Consider the following 7,500-nt stretch of genomic DNA (forward strand, 5'->3'; position numbering starts at 1 on the left):
CCAGAGCCCAGTGTTGCAATTGTACTCGGGAATGAATTTTACAGCTAACACCGCTCTCTACAGTGAGTCCTCTGTTCCGGGCGGCAGCACCGACTTTAATCTCCGAGGCAACTATGGTATGGAGCTCAACAACCAGAGCACTCTGATTCTTTTCACTAACAATAATGATTCTACTTCAAGGTTTGTGTACTGGAGCTACTGTCTAGCGGCTAATAGAGAGGCCGTTGCATATATATGACTCTTGAGGATGGGTTAACGTTCTATGATAAGCATTCAACAGTTCTTGGGTCTGTCGCTCCTACTCTTGTGCCACCATCTAATCGCACTTTGAGAGTTGCTTTGATAGATCCTCCCTCAGCAAACTTTCTAGCATTTTACCGGACTGAAGATCAATGGGAACTTTTTTACAACTCTTCCATAAGTGCTTGCGAGTATCCCGAACAGTGTGGGGATTTTAGTGTTTGCGACATGGCCACGGGAGCGTGCAGCTGCCCACAAGGTTTCCAACAAAGTGGCCCTGATTGCCAGCCTCTCAAAGCTTTGCCCTCTTATGCATCAAATTGCACAGTCGTGGTCGATTCCAGCCTTTACACCTTTGTTCCTGTAAATGTCTCCTTTCAACCTCAGCTCTCTGCCCTTCCAGCTCACTCATCTGAGGATTGCGGCTCCTTGTGTGTGAAGAGTTGCAGTTGCAAGGCGGCTCTGTATGACCCGGGCACCGGTTCCTGTTCTCTTTTCTCAGTTCTGCAAACTGTGCCTACAAGGGTGAACAGCAGCCAGTTGATGCTGCTCAAGGTTCTGAGAGAGAGGCATTCTTCTAGAAAGCACGAGGTGATAGGAGTTGTCTGTGCAGGCATTGGTGCCAGCTTGTGCTTAATCATCTGCTTGATGGTGTTGTGTAATTGTTGGTGCAAATTAAGAAGGGGTAGAAGAAGATCAGAAGCTGCAAGTGAAGATATTTTTCTGCAGGCGCTTCCAAGGCTTCCTCCTAGGTTCACTTACAAGGAGCTGGAGATGGCCACCAAGGAATTCTCCAAAAAGCTCGGCTCTGGAGGGTTTGGGGCGGTATATGACGGTGTGATGCCGTCTGGTGCGAAGCTAGCTGTGAAGAAGCTAGAAGAGGGCCATGGCCAAAGCTCAGTTCAATTCAGGGCGGAGGTGGCCACCATAGGCAGTGTGGGGATTTTAGTGTTTGCGACATGGCCACGGGAGCGTGCAGCTGCCCAAAAGGTTTCCAACAAAGTGGCCCTGATTGCCAGCCTCTCAAAGCTTTGCCCTCTTATGCATCAAATTGCACAGTCGTGGTCGATTCCAGCCTTTACACCTTTGTTCCTGTAAATGTCTCCTTTCAACCTCAGCTCTCTGCCCTTCCAGCTCACTCATCTGAGGTTTGCGGTTCCTTGTGCGTGGAGAATTGCAGTTGCAAGGCGGCGCTGTATGACCCGGCCACCGGTTCCTGTTCTCTTTTCTCAGTTCTGCAAACCGTGCCTACAAGGGCGAACAGCAGCCAGTTGATGCTGCTCAAGGTTCTGAGAGAGAGGCATTCTTCCAGAACGCACGAGGTGATAGGAGTTGTCTGTGCAGCCATTGGTGCCAGCTTGTGCTTAATCATGGTGTTGTGTTATTGTTGGTGCAAATTAAGAAGGGGTAGAAGAAGATCAGAAGCTGCAAGTGAAGAGATTTTTCTGCAGGCGCTTCCAAGGCTTCCTCCTAGGTTCACTTACAAGGAGCTGGAGATGGCCACCAAGGAATTCTCCACAAAGCTCGGCTCTGGAGGGTTTGGGGCGGTATATGAAGGTGTGATGCCGTCTGGTGTGAAGCTAGCTGTGAAGAAGCTAGAAGAGGGCCATGGCCAAAGCTCGGCTCAATTCAGGGCGGAGGTGGCCACCATAGGCAGCGTGTCACATATGAATCTGGTGACTCTCAAGGGCTTCTGCATCGAGGGTGAGTCCAGGATGCTAGTGTATGAGCATATGGCAAATGGGTCCTTGGATAGGTGGCTGTTCGGCGTTAATCCGGGGAGAGACCAGGCGCACCTGGATTGGGAGCAGAGGTGCAGGATAGCTCTGGATACGGCAAAGGGGCTTGCCTACTTGCATCACGAGTGCGCAGAGCGCATCGTGCATTGCGATGTGAAGCCAGAGAACATCCTGCTGGATGAGGAGTTCAACGCCAAACTGGCGGACTTTGGCCTTGCTAAGCTGGTCGGGCGGGACCACCAGAGCTTCGCCATGACCACCCTCAAAGGAACGAGAGGCTACCTGGCGCCGGAGTGGCTGCAGGACGCCACCATCACAGCCAAGTCGGACGTCTACAGCTACGGTGTCGTCTTGCTGGAGCTCATCAGCGGCAGGCGCTCCCTCGAACGGCTACCTGCCCACGATAGCCTTCCGAATAGTAACCACGTCGTCAAATGCAGCAAACTCCATCCCCGCTATATCATTGGATGCAGCCAATCCGACCCCTGCTGCTTCAGTCCAGGGTGGCAGCGGCACCCTTCTGTACGAGCATAATTCCAGCATGGCTGCCCTGCTGGACCACCGCCTCCTCTCAGCCGTGCCAGCCGCCAGCCTGGAGCGCATGGTTTTCATCGGGCTCTGGTGTGTCCAGCCACACCCCACTACCCGGCCGCCCATGTCTTTCGTCGTCAAAATGCTGGAGGGTGTGGCGAATATTTCTCCGCCGCCTGTTCAGAGCCCTTCATCCGACGACCATTCGTTCTTTTTGGAGGCCTACGAACGGTTCAAATTAACACTATCGAGGCTTCTTCCACCTTTAATCATTTCGAAGATCCACCCAGGGCCTAAAATTGAGGGGTGTTTTGCCTGTCAATGACTTTTTTTCCTGATGCTAAATTGCATGTTATTGTGAAATGTGTCAAAAAAATTTACTTTTCATTTTTTTAACCTTATATATATATACAAGCCTTATAAATAATATTATATCAAGATTTAGAATAATATATCTAGATTCTTTAAAGCCCTTTTTCCAAAATTTAAATATTTTGGAAATTGGAGACTGACAGCTTGGCTTATAATTGCATTAAGTAAGGCTATTAAATCAAGGCATGTAAGTTTATATATTTTAATTAATTTAATTGTTGGAGCTTGAAAATTAAAATAACCACCACCTCACGAGTTTAAACTCACCTATCAGGTTACGCTATCTTCAATTTTGCATACTTTGGATGCCTTTTACTAATTAGGCTATTACCTATTAACTAAATGAGTCTGGAGCCTGGTCAACGGTTGTTGACCGGTGAGCCCTCTCCCCTGCTTTTATCTACACTGCGAGTTGGCCAGGCAAGGTTGGCAAATCCTCTCTCATCTCTACCTCCAAGGCTCCATGGCCTGCAGGGTGCGGTTGCCTTGCTTCTCGACTCTCCATCTACACTGAGCATGGTTGCGGTTGCCTTGCTTCTCGACTCTCCATCTGTGTTGAGCACTTCTTGTCTCTATGTTGAGCGCTTCGAACTCACCGCTTCACAACCCACCCTGCTCGCTTTCGTTGCGTGTAGTAGCACCTACACGACTTCTGTGCCAATCACCGCTTCATGAATCACAAACCACCTTGCTTCACAGCTATTCAGAGGCTGGATCCCTTGGGCAGCGGGCCTTCATCTTCCACACAAGGGTGGAAACCGAATCTATTGTGGCAACTCTGTCTTGGACAGTAGGTCTCAATAGTTCAAATTCCAGTATTAATATTTGTTTGAACTTTCAATCTTGATATTTGTTTAGACGGTAGATTGTGGGAGTGCAATCTTGAAAGTTGATATCCTTTGCTTTTTGTTTATGTAGGTCGAGTCCTACTGTGGAGTCTCAAATTTGAATCACATATCTGTGAATCATCTCTCTTCAATGTTCATCTTCCTGGAAGTCGTCTCAGGCCTGACCCTAACCGTGCTCACTGTTGTTAACCTTGTCTTTGCTCTTCTCACTCATCTCACCTTTGCATGCGTTGCCATGGCCTGCTGCTGCCTGAGTGCGTGAAGGACCTGTAGGCTACATGCAGTGGCACTGTGGTGCTCTTTTATTTGTCAAAGTGGTGGCCAGCCATCAGGTAATCTTTTTTTTCCTTTTACTGAACCTAATTTTCTTCTCAAATTGTTAATGAATCGTAGGCAATGGCCATACCTAAAACCTCTCTTTTGAATAAATTAGGGGATGCATTAATGGTATCTCATGTGGGTGTTATGTATGGAGATTCAATCACATGATTTTTTCTACATGCTTTTGTAAGAGGTGTATAATATAGATGGAGATTCAGTCACATGATTTTTGTAGGAGAGACCAATGAATGACATGATGGTGCATGATATGGTAGTCCATGCCTATGGAATTGTGCTCTCTATGTCTACAATAATCTAGGCAACAGCCTCAAATTTTGATTGAAGTTGATGGCTAGTTAGGTATTATATTGGGTTAACTTGAATTTGTGTAGTTTTCTCTACTCCATGGTGATACATTTAACTAACTTGATGATGATTGAGCATGGGCAGAGAGTGAATCTTAGCAAACTCAAAATAACTGCATAATGCATTCTTGTAAGATTGTAATTTGTAGGCGATTCAGCTTGGTAACTTTGTTATTGCTGTTACACATCTATCCCTACCTAACATATTTAAAGCCTTAGCTTAAAGTTGTTTGCTTGGGAGGATGGGGATGCATTGTAAAAGTATTGAGCTTGATTTGATATTGAGTCTTTCTTCATGCTAATGTATTTGGCAACCAATTTAGATATGGAGGGTCGGTCTATGGTAATGCCTCATAGGGGGAGACGTAAAAATAGTAAATCCCAGCCCTCAATAGCCTCATTTATGTCCAAAGTGGTCAATGTCAATGCAAGAAATGAGAGTGAGAATTCTCCAAATGATGCTCCTGTTGCTTCGGAGTCCTTATCAAGCAAGCCCAAAAGGAGGTGGAGAAATCAATGGAATCTTCTTCATCTTTGGGCATACTTGTGCAAGTCCCCATGTAATGAGGATAGGATCAAATGTACATGGTGTCAAGATATAGGCAAAGTCAATACGTTTACGGAAGGAGGGTCCCAAAGCATTCAGCTTTCAGCATTGAATGAGCATGCAAAATCAGCTGATCATAAAATGGCAGCAAGTGCTCATCGTGCGAAGATAAAGATTGGTGGAAAAGGACCAATAGATGAGGGTATTGAAACTATAGTACATTCTGAACAGTTAAGGATTGTAACTTGCATGAAATTGGTCCATTTTTGTGCGTGTAATGATATTGCATTGGAAAAATATCCGGTTCAATGTAAGCTCCAAAGGGATCTTGGTACTCCCAATATGCCGGCATCTGCTGATGAGCTTATACTAATCTTGTTTCTGGAAGGGAATTCTTGATAGCCCATGAGGGATAACATTAGAAAGGGGTTGTGTCCTGAAATTTGTGAGTCCTTTTTTTTTCAATCTTGATTGATGAAAGTACGAATCAAACCATGGAGAAGCATTTGATCATCTATGCAATGTATTTGAATGGTGGAGCAAAGGACAACCTACTTGCAAGTTTATGGGTCTAGGCAATCTATAATGTTGTCCAAGCATTTATGATAGAGACCGATTTAGACATAAATAAACTTGTTGCATTCGAATGGTGCTTCAACATGCACAGGTCATGAGACTGGTGTGGTGGCACAATTCCAAGCATCAACTCCACGAATCATGGGTGTGCATTGTATTGCACATAGGTAGGCACTCGCACAACAAAAGATGGTTTTGTGTCAAATCCTCATGCATTTGCCTTTGTTGAGAAGGTAGCAATCAAGGTGTATGCATGGTTGGGGAAGTCAACAAATAGGCTTATTGAGCTGCGAAAATTGATGCATAATTTTCACGTTATGGATTTAAAAATGTTGCAGATTCATACCATTCGATGGTTGTCTAGAGGGTAATTTATGGAGAGGTTGGTTTCTTCAATGCCTGCTATTTTGGAGCAATGGAGAATGCATGAGAAGAAGTGGTATGCCTATGCTACGATCTTTCAAGTGCAATTTGTAATCCATTCGCTAGCTGATGTTCTTATTGAGCTGAATAAGTTGAATGTAGAGTTTCAAAGAGAGAACATTGATGTCACAATGATTGGTGTATATTTCGATTTGACATTTGAGAAGTTAACAATGAGATATATAACTTCTGATGCTAATTTTGGTGTGGGGTCAAAGCATCTTTCTAAGTTTCTAGACATGTCAAAGGAAGGGAGTCTAAAATATGCTGATTGTAATGGGTTAACTCATACACATGCATTAAAGTTTATCCCAATCCCAAAGCAAGCTAGGAAAAAGAAAAGAACTCGAGAATCAAGTGGTAGCGAAGATGAGGAGACAACACTTAATTTGAATGTGTTGCCTGAGGATGTTGAAAGAGAAGTAGGTTCTCTTGCTGAATCCATCTCTATTGGAAAAACATATGTACAAAATGTGTTGGATGCTTTAAATAATAGGTTCCTTGACCTTGGAGTCTTGAACTCAATTAAGCTATTTAATCCTTCCACATATCCTCCAGATCCAATTGACAGGGGAAAAAGGACCACAAAATGGTTCGAAAGGCTTCTCGCCCACAATGAGCTAAATGTTGATAGTCCAATCATTGACATCAAAAGGTGTCTTGGTGGGAACGAGAGGATTTTGTGGGTATGCTATATAGAGTGGCTAGAAACAAGGGTATGTATGATTCTTGGGAAATTTGCAGCAATACAAAAACATGGTGGGATACATATCCAGGCTTGATGCACTTATGGCAAGCAAGCATTGTTGTTCCGCCGACCAGCACAACATTGTGTGAATGAGGCTTCTCTCATCAAAATGCTATTAAAAATAACTTGAGATTTGGTTTGTGCTTGGAAACCCTTGATGCCTTGATGTTGTTATCACTTAATGCAAGTGAAGCATCTCAAATTCATTTTGTCTTTAGTACTTTGTTGGAAAGCATAGATAGGCGAGCAATGCCATTACAATGATGTATGCTTTTTTGCCCTTGCTGGATTGTATAGCTTGCAGGTTGCATTTGGACAAAGGTTTCATTTTGGGACAAAGTCATGGGTGGTTGGGCTATAGAGGTTGTAAGTTGCATTTTGGAAAAAGATTCATTTGAGAAGCACTTGATTGTTGGTTTTGGGAAAAGTTGATGGGTTAGGCAACAAGTATTTTGTCACATTTCAGAAAATGAACATGCATAACAAATGTATTTGTTGGATAGGTAGTTCAGGACTCTACACATACTAGTTTTGGGGCCCTTTCAGCCATTAGTATGCATAGCACATGCATATGATTGCATTGGTAATCCTTTGGTAGTGAAGCAAAGGATATTGCAACATTGCATGATGTTTAACACATGTATTGGCTATCTTATGGTGATGAAGCAAAGTATATTACAACATTGCAGGTGTATTAAAAGTATCTTCGACATGTATTTTATTCGAGCATATCTATGAAGGGAGGAATGTACATGTGATGCTTGTGTTGTTGGTACTTTTTTCTAAGCTC

The 7,500-nt window shown here is 44.0% G+C and overlaps 1 pseudogene; it reads left to right on the top strand.

Moving 5' to 3' along the window:
* The first annotated feature begins 92 nt into the window (after positions 1–92).
* LOC147610280 (uncharacterized) lies at positions 93–2,835 on the top strand (annotated as a pseudogene).
* Positions 2,836–7,500: the final 4,665 nt, after the last annotated feature.

This window comes from Cibotium barometz, chromosome 49, assembly GCF_041138505.1.
Source record: "Cibotium barometz isolate CiBa-2024 chromosome 49, ASM4113850v1, whole genome shotgun sequence".
NCBI classification, from domain to species: domain Eukaryota; kingdom Viridiplantae; phylum Streptophyta; class Polypodiopsida; order Cyatheales; family Cibotiaceae; genus Cibotium; species Cibotium barometz.